Raw genomic sequence first — 16237 nt, forward strand, 5'->3', positions numbered from 1 at the left:
AACGTAAGCGGGGATGCGATCGTCGGCATTTGTGCGCTGTCCAAAGCTGTCGGCAGTCTACAAAGACGGTTTAAACGCGTGACAAGCTTCCCGGTTCATGCAGTACGTGTAGTGACCTTCATCTGTTGACTACCACTCACGTTGACTACCACGCACGTTGACTACCACTCTACATACACGCAGATGCACCAACAAAGGAATGCACGGTCGATCGAAGCAGATTACGATGGCACGCACGCAGAAACAAGCGCGGTCAGGCACGGTCGCGGACGCTGCGAAGGAACGAAACAGAGTTGAAGTCACAACACCGCGGTTTCCGGTCTCCGCTCCGCTCGCTCACTCAACGGGGGGCGGAGCTACAGCGCAATTTCAACCGACGATTACGTCGCTCCTAATTGAAAAAAAACCCTAAATTTTACCTACATGGTTTATAAGGTTCCCGCATCCGTATATGAGCGTCTTATTGAATTCGACAGACTCTTCAGCTTCCCTTTAACTGCACATTTTTAGTGGTGACATGTGCCATTTCAAACTTTTAAGGAAAACAAAAAAACTCGTTCTTCATGTTGCAATACGTTAGCATTAGCGCCTCTCTAACACTTTGTAGGCAGACACTGACGGAATTATACGAAATTTCGAGTTGCGGTCACTGTCCGCAGACTTCAGTACGAAACTCTTCCTCCTATCTGCGACTTTCCACCCAGCTATCTGGTACAACACGGCGTCTGCGTGCCCCCAACTCGCAGCTATTCATGCTACGCCTGAGCGACGGTAATGCGATATCATTATGACGTCCTTATCCGTCGATGTCGCTTTATTAGATGACCACTTCAAAAATTTTGCCTGTAGAACGATGCAATGACGCAATAGCTAGTGTAACATAATGCTGAGTGAGCCTTAGACTGTTTTTTACGGTGTTTGTTGAAGTGAACGTTAGCAGTCGCCAGCGAGAAATCTTTCGAGAAGCAAAAATCTGAGTTGTATTCATATGTGGAAGTTGCGCCTTGCGGATGGCGAAGTGGAAAGACTTCGCTTTCCTCCCTCCTCTTACCCATCCGTACTTAATCACTAGTATCTACTCAAACAACCCTTTAGCTTCTTACTACTGCGATTCGTTCAGCATTTCTCAAATTTTATTTGGGCTAACTATTAATAGTACTGACGCCATCCTTAAAGAAAACAGGAGAACATCAGCGCCATCCAGTAAACATTCGAAGAAGCCGAGCGCTAGAGGAAGACTAATGAAGAACTAGACGCGCTAAATCATTATTGTCTTTATATGTAGGAAAATAAAACTTAATTTAGGAAATCCTGCGGAACTAGGAAGGCTACATGACAGAGCACGAAGAAGGCGCGGATGCCAGCTCACTATCAAGTACACAGATGTTCAGCACGTGTTGTTCAACCATGGCGGCTGCTGGCGCAATCGGTATCCTCCACTGCGTTAGCATCGGCATAGTGCCTGTTCGACCGCAACGCTGAGCCCATTATTCCTTAAACAGTAAAGTTTATTGGAATGATTGTTCACCTAAAGTACGTCTACGGCGAGAGAGAACTCGAACAGGATTGGTACCCTCGGTTTAACATATTTGCCTGTCGTTGCCTCCCTTTCAGTGGAAAGTACGCCTGCCTTCTTTAACTGTTGCTAGAGTTCTTAAAAAATCATGCTTTTTCGCCCTCATAAAGCCGTTCACGTAAGACGTATTGTCTTTTGCTTGTGTAATGCTTGCATATGATGTCGTAATCGTTGCAATTAATATTGTGTATCAAAGAAAGAAAAAAGTGGCTGAGGGGTAGAATCATGGGCTGCCGATCTGCTGGTCGTAAGTTTGAGTCCTCGGGGCACAATGACCATTTTTCTTCATAATGTTCTCGCAAGAAAGTTTGGAATTCCAACAAACATACCGGCAGTCACCGGCGAACGTAAAAAATTGGCCGACGATTACGCTTCTTGGTAATGCGATCTTTGAGCGCAGCTGCTGGCTTATTTCAACAACAGGCAACCACACGCAGAACACACAGTGCCGAACGGAGGCGTTTATGCGTTTCGGATCGGGCAGCACGCACCGCGATCCGCCGCTATCAAGCCGGAGCTCCGGCGACGCGCCATCGCGCCATCTCATAGTGGGTCACTGCCGCGGAGAACGGGGCGGATGGGATATTAGCAATTATTATTTTATGGTTCTTCTGAGGTGGGATGAGGAAACGGGTGGACAACAGGGGTATTGAGGAGAGGCCACACACTTATTCACTCGCAGACAGGTCAATGTGGCCGCACAAGGTTGGGGTGGGATGTAGAAGAGGACGAAACGCAATAACTCTCTTTCGAGTCACCGCAACGGCACTGCGCCAGGTAAGGGGAAGTATAGGGCAAGAGTGCAGGTGGGAAAAGGACAGCCAGGCGCAAGCACTGCCAGAGGCTACAAATACCACCCTAGAACGCGCCCCGCAAACGCGGAAGCGAGAGACACGGCTGAGAGCCGTACAGCCACGCGACACGAAGGCGGAGGAGCTGAGCCGTGGATCACGCGCGAGGCGGCAAGGAGCGCCCGCCGCTGGCACCGCGGCTGTGCCGCGATAGCTGGAGAAGGGACGGCGAGAACGGAGTGGACGGTAGCGGCGTCAGTCACCGCAGAGGAATGGGGTGAAAGGATAGGCGAGAACACGGGATCCGGCCTTGGAGGACAAGGGGAAAGCAAGGCTCGCGCCTTGCGCGAGAGATGGCGCCAGGAACGCGCTAAGGTAAATCAGCGCGCTAGCCCCGGCTATGGAGCTGATTACGGCGAGGCACAATGGCGAGGCTGCGAAGTAATGGGCTAAAGAAGTAATATTTCTTGATAAGAACAGCATTGTACTTGATGCTGTATCTGACGGCCAGATGTGTAATCCGCTGCGTGTGGTACAGCTAAAGCCACCTTGAGTCATCGAACCATTTGTGGAACCTAGAACAATGGTATCGGGCAATGGGGGTTTCAAAAAAAGTGACAGTCACTTTAGCATACACCTAAGAGGATGAGGGCGAAAGCCTGCGCGCTCAAGCGACATGCATGGAATCACTTGACATTCGAATGCGTTAATTGTTACTTCTCTATACTTGTGTTCTCCCACCAAAGGCCGTGGGTTCCCGTACTTTAATTGACGCTACCTAAATAAATCTACCTAATTAACCTCGCCCTAGTTAAGACCAAAGGTCGCGTGTTCGACTCCAACCAAAGGTAGAGGGTGCGACTGCCATGAAAGGTCGTGGGTTCGAGTGCCTTAACTCTCTCTTAGTAACTTTTTTTTTTCACGATGACGGGCATCGAGGCCAGCTGTGGAAGAAGACGACGATGAACGCGCGACTGCAGTGGCACGAGCGAGTGTCTGCGCGAGGCGAGCTCACATGACTGTGAGTGAGTGAGCGAAAAAATAGACCATCGGGAGCATGAGTCACTTCAGGCTTTCGCCTTAATAATGCGACCAACAGGAACTTGTGCGCTGTACATCAACAACAGTCAAATATTTGATGGACGAGGCTTCAGCAAATAACCAGTCGTTCCTAAAGCAACACGCCAGAGTAAAACGCCGTGTGAGCGCCTCGTGCCACCGTTGGCAGAGTTATTGCATATATGGCGCTCTTTGGAGAACTTATAGTTAACTGTAACTGCTGTTTACCGAAGGTGGCATCGGGTGCGCGGCATGGTGGCTACAGAATAAAGTGGTGGTTCACATTTGCCGGCCTCCGAGAATTGCCTCGCCAGGACATCCATCGCGGGGTCGCTGTCGCCATCCCTCGACGAACCAAAGAACTCCGCGTGTATAACTCTCACCATAGCATCTATAGATGGCATTACGATCGGGGCAGGGTAGACGCGTGCCATGCAGAGTGCGGTCTAGCCTTAGTGGCGGCGTCCTATTCAAAGTTCAGAATTAGCGCATCCGAGCGCAATGCATTGCACAACGTAAACATCATCACCATGTACGAATGCTATTTTAAGTGTCTGTTTTTGCTAGACACGAGAACCACGTGACGTATATGACCACGTGGGATGCAAGAGACGGCAGACAGCGAAGGAGGAGGCGAGCCGAGTGAGAAAAGTGTTCGGAATTACGTGCCTTGTGTTTAACGTAAGAAGCATTCCGCTTGACGGCACACGCAATATATGCCTCCGTTCAAACTGAAGCTGCCAGACGAAGCGCGGGGTCCCTCGCACCGGTTGAGCACAAAGATTGTGATCGTCGCTCGAGAACAGGAAGGAGCTAGTGTGGAGGAATAGAGAGAAGTGGCAAGTGCCGAAAGGAAACGTGAACTCACGTTTTGAAAACTACAGCCGCATCGAGCCGAATACGAGTTGCATCGAATCTCGGGCACAGCGCATGAGAAAAACCTGTGACTCGCGACTTCACGCCAGCAGACTATACTGGCGAGGTAGTTGATGAGAGAAAGGATTAACTCGATGGGCGTACTTTCGGCGAATCGAAGGAGTCGTACGAAACCACAAATGGACTATATGGCGTCTGTTTTCAGGACGTGCGTCTTACTGTGGAAGCTCTGAATGTCTTTGGCAGGCTACCGCGGGAAGTGCCATTGACTACTTAAAAGTCAAGTAGGCAGTTCTGAAAATGTTCCAATTTACCAGCATACGGCTTTCGAGAGAGGTTTAGGGCTGGAAACACAGCTGATAAGTAGACAGCGACGTAGTTTGAAGCCTTACTTATCCACTATATTTTGTCTCATGAACAGGATTGTGCGGTATACATCAGGAATACGGTATACTGCGCGGAGCTCAACACACACGTAAGTCACGTAAGTCTGTCGGGATAAGTGGAGTCAGAAATAAATTTTCGCGGCTATAGAAGAAGGTGTGAAGAAGACAGTAAGATGGTTTCGATTCATTCATTCATGCATTCATTCATTCATTCAATGATGTTAATGTCCCAAAGCAACACTGGGGCTGACAGATAGCGCAGGACTGCGGATTAATTTTCACCTCCTGAGATGAACCTGAATAGAGTGGCGTTTTGGCATGTTGCCTTCATCGAAAGGCGCCGTCACTGCCGGGAGTCGAACCTGTGACCTTGTGAGCACCACGGCGGAGTAAAGCGGTCAAGGTCATGGCCGCTGGCACCAGCAGTTTAAATGCCAGGATGGCTGAAGTGGATAGACAGCGGTGGTCGGAAGAGAAGTTGTGGCACGTGTCTGCAGGTGCATGACTACAGTAATAGACCACGGACCCTATGGACGCGAACATCAACCTAGCAGCACAGTGATTCAGCTGGGCTAACGTCTTTGGCGCTGCTTTCAGGCCTGCCGCTATCGCCATCCCTCGCCAAACCGGAGAACTCCACGCGTATACTTTGGCAAATGGTCGATAGAGGGGGGAATAAGCAGGGAGGGCTCTCTACAAGGTTGTCGCGCGCCGTTTGATACGACTAGAGGTGCCTTATTCGAAACTGCGAATAAACACCCGTGATAGTTCATTGTACCCGTGACTGGTGTTCACAAGCGCTGCCAACTGTGGGGTATTTACCCTACTGCAGGGTATCCTCAGCAGTGTAACTGCTTGGTAGGGCCATAGGGCCGTCCGACAACTTTTTTAACAAAATGTAGGGTAACTTTGTCACAGTGTTGCCAACCGTGGGATAATTGCCCCACCGTAGGTTGTTTTCAGCATTTTCAGCAATCGATCATCTATAGGAGAACTTGTATCGAATTTTTTTTCCGACTCGACTGTCGCAATACAGGCGCAGTTGCAGTGCACAAAATGCAGCCACAGTAAGAAATGTCTTGCTGATGACCGTGACTGAACAACTCGCAACAACGCCGAGAAAATCAAACTTCTCACTTTTCGTCGACAAACATTCCGACACCTCCCTCCGGCATTAGGCTCCTCTGCTGTGTTCTGCGGTGCTTTTCAATCAAAAAAGGAGGTGTCATGATTCAGCTCTTAGAAGTGGTTCTCTTGGATGCCATTAGTTGTTCTGCCGAGGTACTCAGCAGTTAGTTGAAAACTGCTTCACGCAAAGGAAAATCCATCTTGAAATTATAGTTGGCCTTGCCTGTGACAGTGCCATTGTAATGCTTGGTCAACCCAATTCTTCTATGCAGAGATTGCAGGAAAAGACAGATCGAAGCTTCGTAGTCATACGCTACTTGTCCACTCATCCCACATCGCTGCGAGCAAAGCTTCACTGAAGTTACCACGGTACGTTGCAGATGTCCCGCGCAATATTGCCGCTTGTTTGAGCAATAGCAACAGGTGACAAGCTCAGGTGGTCGCTTGTCAAGAATATACCCAAACGGAGAAAAAATACATGCGTGCTTGTGAGCCGCGACCGCTGTTTCCTCACAAATGCCTTGACCATGTAATAGAAGAAAGGAACACGCCGAGACTTCGCTTCCAGGAAGCAGCCATCAATAATCGTGCTGTCATGGCCGAGAAGATCCTAAACGACATGAACTCCGTCACCGAGGCCTATTTAATCTTCCTAAGATATGTTGTGAACTCCTTCGATGAGCTAATTGCACTTTTTCTTCAGCGTCGTGAGAATGTCATAGCACAGCTACAAGCAAAGAGCGAGCGTCTTCTCAAGACCCTTTTGTATAACTTCGTCGAATCCAGAGCAATAAAGTTTAGTGACATCGACCCCACGAACCCACAAGTTTTTCTGGCGTTAGAAGATGTTTACTCGGGCGAAAACTGCAAGCTCTGCATAGCTGCATGACATTGAAGCAGGTAAGAAAAGTGAGGGTGCAATATCTCCGAGTTCGTTGCCAGATGCTTTTTTCATCAGACAGCTGTCCTCGAGGTCAAGAATAGACTTGTGGTCTCTGGCTGGTTTTTTCGTGAGGTGAAGTTCGTAGCGCCGGCCGCTGCACTCAGAGTGGAGCTGGCTGTGCTGCCCATATTTCATAAGCGTTATGCTCATTTGCTGCCTAACTTCGAAATCATTGAGCAGGACTGGCGCTTAACAACCTACTTTATCAGTCGCGGGAAAGCCACCCTGGTGAAACAATCAACCGCGTCATTCTGGGCACAAATTGGAACATAAAAACATGCGATGGCATCCAAGTATTCAAGGATGTCTCGACAGTGGTCCAGATCATATTATTTTTACGACACTATAGCGCATACACTGAAAGTATTTTCTCCATAGTATGACTAATGTAAAAAAAAAAAAGATGTAATAGGCGTGGAGCTGAAAACCTGAACGCCGTCCTTGAAATGAAGTCAGCATTAGCGGCGACTGGCCGGAGCGGTGCAAATATGAGCGTCGAAACACCGCATGCTGAACTGCATCAAAAGGCTGTCCGGAACAGAGACAATTGGTGGTGTTTTAACAGAGCTTGAACAGATGTCTCTTGCTTTCGTTGTCTGCTCGGGTTAGTGATAGCTGTGCAAGGCAGCATAATTTTAAGAATGAAGTGAAAATAAACCGCCTGCATGCTCTGCATGCAGGCGGTTTATTGCATGCTAAAAAAAATTATTCGTTTTTATTCTTTTATTACAGTCATCAAAACATTATATCTGGCGCCATTGCAGTGGTTTCTTCGAAGATTCTACTTTAGTATATGAAAGACTATTTGGCAAACGTACGCCTGATTTGACTTACATGAAACACATTTAGAAAAATTGCTTGTTTCGATTACTATACGGTATCGGTCAATTATACTCGAACACGATTATCTAATATTACCACTCTTCTTATTAAATAATGTATTGAACTATTTGAACACGAAATCGCTGCATATATGGTAAAACGTAGGGTCCTGACTAAATCCGTGTAGGGTGGGGCCTTTTCAACCACCACCTAGGGTATTTCTCCAAAATTGGTTGGCTACCCTAGTGCACACTGTACTGTGACTGCGGTGTTCCCATGATCGCTTCCACTTTGCATGGGAAGTACAGCCTCTCTAGGGTATTGTATAAATTTTGATATAAACTTTTTGGAGCGTTAGAAGCGCATATTACGAACTTCGTACACAATCTGCTTAATGTCCTGAAAGAACTAACCGTGCCACAGAGTTGACATTTCTATTAAACAGGAGCCGCTTATGGATGATGTTTGGGAAACTTTCAAAAGCATCAGTTTATTATAGACTTCGAAAAAGATAACCTGAGCAAGTGCTCGAAAGCTAGTAAAGCTTTCGATTAGGGCCAGTTGGTTACTCATAGTTTTGGATAGACGCGCTGTTCTGCGCAAAACAAAGCACGCCCTCAAAACGGAATGGGACCCGCGCCACACGGAGCGCAATAATGTGGTGTGTATCGTGTCCCTTTTTGATGTTGTTCTTGGTTTTGCGCAGAACAGGGTGCTTGTCTAAAACAATGCTCAAAAGTGTTATACGGCCGTTATCCGCAATGTTTCCCAGATTTCCAGAGCTGTGCGGGAAAGTGAGTTCACATTAGGCGGAAATTGGTAACGCAGTGGTGAAGGAAAAATAATTTTAATGATTGGAAAATGTAGAGAGGTCGGCCGGATAATGGAGCAGCTGGCCTGCTACTCTACGTAAGGGATGGGGAAGAGGGGAAGAAAAAGGGTCACAATGGGGGATGATAATGGGAGGAACGAGGTGAAGGACACATTACACAACTGGTATCACAGGCGTGAGTCCAGGCCCGTGTCACCTAGGAAACGTGAAAGTGCACGCATTGTCTCTGTCGTCTGCCAACTCTGTGGCCATGCGCCTAGCAAGAGGTCCTCCGACAGTGGTCCATTGTGTAAATGTCTCAGTGTATCTGAACGCAGTGGCAAAACTTTAACGTTTGTGGCTTAGTAGTGACTTTTGCGAATAATCGCGGAATGCTAATTTTATTCCCATTTTCATGCGTTATATACTAGGAGGCGTGTGGTATATAGGCTTTTCCGTTGTTCTCGGTGGTCTATAGATGAAGAAATTCGGGACAGGTTACGACTGTCGTCTAGGCGAAATTCAAAGCATGTGGGTTATGTCCGTTGCAGTAAATTGCGTGTTCAAGAACTGCGGGGTGTTGCAGGTCTGTTTTACGAACGGCGTAGACTTTAGCCGGCTGTTCAGGAAGAAGGTACACTAGCAGCCTAACATTTTTTTTCATAAGCTCTGCCATTATCCAAATAACTATTGAACTACTAGCTAAGATTAACTGTTACCTAACATCAACTACAACTAATAAATTACCTTTTTAGGTATTCAAATTGTTATTTAACGCATTTATGGTTAACATCCCTGTCTTCTCTCTATTTCATCCTCCTCCTAGGGTTCAGCCGCACCTTTGCGCGCCCAAGTCGAATGGACTTTTCTTTCTCTAAATTAGCGGAATTTCCTTCCAAACTTTGTCGCTTTTATTACTCGCCCTGACGCCATTCACGGACAAACCTATACCTACGACGCGGAATTTGCTGCTGTTTATTTGAACGCATAATTTTAATCTCCTAGTGTTGCTGTACTATGTTATGTCATTGCTCTCTTCACATGTTGCATTATTCTGTATTTATTGTCTCCCCCTATGTAATGCCCCCAGGGGGAACTTAGGATAAATAACATGAAAAATAAATGAATGAAGAAACTGCGACTCAGATCAAAGTTTGTAACCATGGGGAACGCTGTGATTGACGTGCATGCCAGATTAAATGTGTCAATTTCAAAAGTTTAAGCAGACTCAACTCCAATTGACATCTACGTAATGCAACTCATTCACGCTTTGATAGAGAATGGTACCCGTGAACCTTATAACTGTTCTACAGCGAACCATTAATGCTCTTGCGACGAGTTGTGAACTGAAATGTGAAAAAACCGAAAACCGCAAACGAAATTTCTGGCGAAAGTTTAACGTTTCTGGCCTAATTATGAGCGTTGTAAATAATTACTGAATACTCGTTTTAAACTATATTTTGAGGCGCTATATGAATCGCATGGAGTGCTTGTGCGCTGACGTCAAGGAAGTCAGAGTGGCACCGACTCCAGGAAATTGGGGTCAATCATTACTGTGTTTTTGACTGCGTTTCATGACTGTTCTTTAGTCATGAACATTACCAGTCTTTGGGATTTCAATAAAGCTGAGCTCGCTAGTTTCACGAGTTGCCATGTATCATCTAAGGTCAATACAGGGAAGCGTAGGGCTGATTAATTCTGGATCAGTGGAAAACTTAGGGTAGTTAATCAACAGAATAACCGCCTTTATAAGCGCTTCCGGCTAGCAAAGACTACTAATGTTCCGGAAGAACTAGCTGAAATATGCAGAGTGCTGAAAAACAATTAAGAGAAGCGAAACATAACTTCCTCCTTTCCTTAGAGAGAAACTTATTATCATAAGTTAGTATGGAAATACGTGAAATAGATTAAGATATACTCAGTTGGCATCCCGTACATTGTTTATGACCAAACAAACTTATCTGAAGAGAGAGAGAGAAAACTTTATTAAATGTCCTTGCTCGGTCAAGGGGGACGAAGGCCGGGAGACTAGCCCCGTCGGGGCGCCCCTCTCTCGGGTGGCGGCCAGACCTTGAGTCGCACAGCAGCACTGCGCTGTGTACTGCGCAACCTCCCACAGCTCGGGAGTGATTTTAATTGTAGTGTTGGTAGTATGTTCAATGGTGTTTGTCACTGCGGCACATGCCCGGATTATGTGGTCTAGGTCGCCCCGAGCCGCCCCGCACACTTTGCATTGTGATGTGTAAACATCTGGGTAGATATGACTGTACAGCAAGATTGTGAGGAATGTGCATGTCTGTATGGTACTTACTGAGTGACTTGTCAGGAGGAGGGTATTTAAATACTTGCCCTACGGTAATGCATGAGGATTTCACCATACGTAACCACTCTGCCTTTCGTGTGCCCGCGCCAGGAGACGACTCCCTCGTCTTCAGCCTGCTGGGCTGCGCGTCGTCAGAGGAGGGAGGGAGAGGGGGGGTCGCTGTTGCGGTGACGGGTGACGCGCCCGGTCGACGATTTCTCGGGCAGTGCGGTGAGCGGCTTCGTTCCCGGCAAGGTCTGAATGGCCCGGGGCCCAGATTAACTGAACACGGCGGCGACGGGATGGGGATGTGCTTGAGAGTGCACGTGCAGTTTCCTAGCGGCGAGATGAGGCCTCTGGTGAAGTTGCGGATAGCCGCCTTGGAGTAGCTAATGATACAAGAGGCCGTAGTCGTTGCTTTGCTTTGCTTTTGCTGGTTTGCTTGGTTTGGTTAGGTTTGGTTTGGTGCCTGTAGTTGTAGCACAACCCACTACGGGGGAGTGGCCATGAATCGGGCGGCAGTGGGTCGAAAAAGAATAGATAGCATGCTGGCTTGTTTGCTGGCTTGCTGGTTCGCTCGCTTTTAAATTGTGGCGCTTACCCACTACGGGGCAGTGGCCAAGAAGGCGGCGGTTAAACGTTAAATGTTATAGAGAACAGGAGAGAGAAAAACAAATGTAAAATTAAATCGGCATAAAGTATAACGTTCCTTTAATTAAAAAATAAATTTACGTGGCAGTGGTTGCGTTGGCTAAAGCGCTGGAAGCTTCTTCATCCTCTTCGAATTGTGTGCAGCTTATAGAGCTGGTAGTGGTATTGGTATGGTTCGGTCCCGTGATCACAGCTAAGGCCATGGCCGGTAGTGGCGGGTACTGCATCTGCGTAAGCCACATGTGTGGCTCCCTTGTAGCCCTTGTTGAGTTGTATCGCGCGGTCGGCGCGCCGTTCTGCATTGTAGGCAGGGTGCGTATTGCGTAAGATGGGAGGGAAAGAGGCATGTGTCTTGGAGGTCCGGGGTCATTGGGACCTTGGCAGCTGTATGCGTAAGGTATTTGATGCCGACCGGTCTTTGTTTGTGAGAGCCGCTCGTAATGTGGAATGCGCTGGGCCTCAATTAACTCATCAACGGTGTTAGTAGGCCCAGTTCGGTCAGCTTCTGATTCACCGTGGATTGAGGGACGGAGAGGTCTTGATTGTATGCCTTCATTATAATGATGTTAACCTCGTGTTTCCCGGCGTTGGAGAAGCATAGAAATGGTGTGACGGACACGATCCGGCTAATAAACTTTTATACCGATCGTATCAGGTTGTCCTTTTTCATTCCCGTGTTTTTAGTGGAAATGGGAGAGATGAACCTTCCTATTTGAGTAGCTTGGTTGCTTAGGCGTTGGGTAGTATCTGTGTATTTACGGTCTTGTTGTACACGGAGCCTCAGGACTCGCAGGCTAGGCACTCAAGGTATGGGATGTCCTTGGACCTCCAGCGTGATGCGGCGCGTGCGCTCCTTAGTCGTTCGGCGCATCGTAACGGGGCCTAGGATGAGTAATTCTGATTTAGCCGGCGAGCAAGAAAATCCTCGTGCCTCGACGTACCCTACCACCATGTTGATTGCTTCTTGCAGGGTATCTTTTATTTCTCCATAACTGCCTCCAAAAGTCCAGAAGAGGGTGTCATCGCCGTATAAGCAGTGATGGAGGCGTGGGATGGCAGACAGCTGTGCTGGGAATCTCAGGAGGGCGTAGTTGAAAAGCATGGGAGAGAGAGCCGACCTTTGTAGTGTGCCCTTGCTACCCAGCTGGATAACCTCCGACTGGATACCCCTTTTGTCAATCTGGCAGTGCGGTTGGAGAGGAAGTCTTTAATGTAGCGATAGGTCTTTGTTCCCAGGTTTAGTTGCGAGAGTGCCTAGAGGATAGTGGTTGACGTTATCAAACGCTTTAGTAAGGTCTAGGCCAAGTATGGCCCTCGTGTCCAGTTTAGATCCCGGCCGTGCGTCAACTACTTGATGCGGAAGTTGAAGCATGACATCCTGTGTGGACAGCCGTGGACGGAAGCCGATCATGGTGTGCGGTAATTCGCCTTTCTTATACATGTACTGAGTAAACCTAGTAAGAACGGCATGCTGTGCGACCTCTTCCACGCATGAAGTGAGATATATGGGGCGGAGGTGGCAGAAATGTAAAGGTTTGTCCGGTTTGGGGATGAGGGCTATCTAGTTGTGTTTCCATGGCGCAGGCAAGGGGCCTGACTCACAGATGTTACTGAGATGTTGCTGCCGAGCCTCTAGGGAGTCGTCGTCCACGTTTTGGAGCAGACGACTGGCGATTCAATCGTCCCCCGGCGCGGAGTTCGGCCGCAGGTTGCGTACCACTGCCTCACTTCCGTTAAGGTGATAGGGGCGTCCAGGGAGACGTTATCCAGACCTGTGTAGGGCATCTGCGGTTGAATAATGGCGGTGAGGTCCTCTGTAGCTGTTGGTCGGTAGCCTGCGATTGATGCAGGAGTTTCTGTGGATTGTGTTGCGTTTTTGCTGGTTTGGTGATGTTCGAGGTTTTGGGGACATTGGGTTGCCGTTGCATGCCATCGCATACGGTATGCCATCGTTGATTGGTTAGCGGCAGCGCGTACTCGGCAGCGGCAGCGCGGCAGCGTGCGATTGAGGTTGTGTCTGACAGCGTTTTCTGAACCCCTCCAGAGCCTCTAACATGTATCGCCATTTGCTGTCCAGATGCTGAGCGTCTGCATTTTTGGACAATCATTTGGTCGCCGCCTCCGCGTCAGCAAGGAGGTAGCTGGTCCATGTCTCGAGGTCGGGCGCCGGCCCTTCAGGGGAGGTGCGTGCTACCCTGCAGACCCGGAAAGCATTCCAGTCCGTGACGCTGAGCGTTCGCCCTAGCTATTTACGTGGACCAGCTGTGATGAGCGTTTGCAGAATGCAGTGTTCGCTGCCGAAAGTTTGGCCAGTATTGTGCCATTCCGTTAAGGAGGCTCGCTTGACCAGTGTGAGATCCGGTGTGGTTCACGTTGTCACCAATGCGCGAGGGAAGGGTAGGGTCCATGACCACTGCATATTCTAGCTGTTGGATATCCGTCCACAACTGGCGGCATTTTTTCTGTCGTACGAGTAACCCCATACTGATGCCGGGGCGTTGAAGTCACCCACGACCACTAGAGGGAAACCTTTCGCAGCCTTATCCGCTGCGACAAGGAGTCTGTGAAATCTGTGTAGGAGTTTGGGGCTGCTGTGTATATTCAATATAAAGAGTCTGCAACAATCACACACAAGGTGGTCTGCTTTAACAGATATTTTCAATTTGTGTTTTCTGAACCATTTCAAGGTGAAATGACCTCTGTTACGCGCCGCGCTTTCACACCACCTATGACTGACATTGTTGTCTTCACAAATGGTATGTGCACTCTTTTCGAATGCCCTTATTCAAAATCGGCTGCAGTGTCTGATGCCATTTCGAACTACGCATTAAAGAGATGTGCAAGAGCCTTGGCGCCCTTTCTAACTATTTTGTTTTCTAAATCACTAGAAGGTCAGAAACTCTCACGTGAGTAGAAATTCGCAATATTGTGCCACTACAAAAGTCCGGAAACAGAAATAGCGTCACTAACTAAAGCCCGATTTCCTTGAGAAGCGTCTGCTGTAAAACGCATGAGCATGCAATTTATATCACTATTATGAAACATTTGGAATCCAATAATTTTTCTTCAGTGCGCAGCATGTTTTATATGCAGTTTATCATGTGTTACACAAATTTGTGAATTTTCTCATGATGTTTTATGTTTATGCGATATGGGGCTACAAGTTGGTTCGGTATTCTTTGATTTTCAGAAGACATTCGACACTGTTCCTCATGCTCTTTTACTATATAAATTGTCTACTTTAGGATTTCCTACTTCTGTTCTTGGTTGGTTGAGGGATTATCTATCTTGTAGAATGCAGGCCGTTGTTGTAAATGGTTCTTCTTCGTATGCTGTCATGACTCCCGGAGTGGCACAGGTATAAGTGCTAGGACTACTACTCCTTTTTAGTTTATAATAATGATCTGTCAGAACTGCTAACTTCTAATGTCAGGCTGTACCCGGACGATTGTGTCATTTATAAATCTATACACGGCATGGATGATGTTTATGTCTTCCAAAGTGATCTTGACATGTGGTATCGTGGTGAAAAAAAATTGAAAATGCGTTTGAATGTAAGTAAGTGTTGTTTTATCAGTTTTACTAGGAAACGTCAGCCCTTCCATTCTTGTCATAGCCTGTCTGGTACATTGCTCGACCTTGTTGAAGATTTTAAATACATTGGTGTCTATTTGTCTTCTGATTTATCATGGAATAAACGTATAGGCTATGTAACTGGTAAAGCCAATGGTGTGCTAAATCTCATTAAAGGAAAACTTCGAATCTACCCTTGAAAGCCTTAAAGAAGCTCTGTGTGTCACCAATGTGCATCGAATCCTTGAATAAGCTTGTACAGTATGGGATTGTCACGGCCAAACACTAATCTATAAACTTTTACGCATGCAAAACTGTGGTGCACGCTTTGTCTGCGGTAATTACAACTTTACTTCCAGTATAACTCCCATTGAGGATGAATTAGGTCGGAAACCTCTTCAGCAGAGCAAAGAAAACTTTTGCGATGAAGATTTCCTCATTCCATTTTTATTATGAAATTGGTATTCATAAGTTTTATATACGATGAGCCCACGAGTGGAATCAGTTGGATGCGAGTGTTATCGATATACCCGCAAATATCTTTTCATCTTCCTTGCCAGATGTATGATTTAGTTTAATGTTCAAGTGACAGCTGTGCCTGTCTGTTTCCTCATTTTGATTGTGGCTCTTGTTTCGACCCCCCTACAGTAATGCCCAACTGGACAATTTTGATTTTGAAATAAATAAATAAAGTACATCCGACCTGCATGCAAAGATTCATGTGTGCACGCTGCCTGATCACATCGTTACACAAGCGTTATACGCATTTTTGTCTGGTATCCCACTAGAACGAAATGTGACGGCGAATATAAAATTTAAGAGGAAGCTTTAGCTCGAGTGCTCCTATCTAAATACATGTAAAAGGAGAATTCGTTTTTCTCGGCAACCACTGCACCAAATTTGACGAGGTTTGTTGCATTTAAAAGACAAACTTAATATCTAGTGACTGTTGGTTTCGAATTTTTGAGTTAGGTTGTCAATTTTTTATTAAAAATTGTCAAAAATAGAAAATTTTCAAAAAACGAAACTATCAAGTTTACAACTCTGTCACTCAACCACTAAAAATGATAATACAATTCTGTGAATTGCATCTAATAGTACATCTAAAGCGGACAAAATTGATATGTTACACATGAATATAAAAAATTTAATCAAAGGGAAATACAACTTTTGCGAAACCGTTGTAACCAACGTAACAAATTCACGTAAGATGTAAAATGACATATCGAATTTGTCCGCTTTGAATGATCTAATGGATGCCGTTTTCAGAACCGCGATATCAGTTCTTGATGCAGAGCTATGAATTTGTAAACTTCGTG

The sequence above is a fragment of the Dermacentor variabilis genome, chromosome 2 (genome assembly GCF_050947875.1).
Source record: "Dermacentor variabilis isolate Ectoservices chromosome 2, ASM5094787v1, whole genome shotgun sequence".
NCBI classification, from domain to species: Eukaryota; Metazoa; Arthropoda; class Arachnida; order Ixodida; family Ixodidae; genus Dermacentor; species Dermacentor variabilis.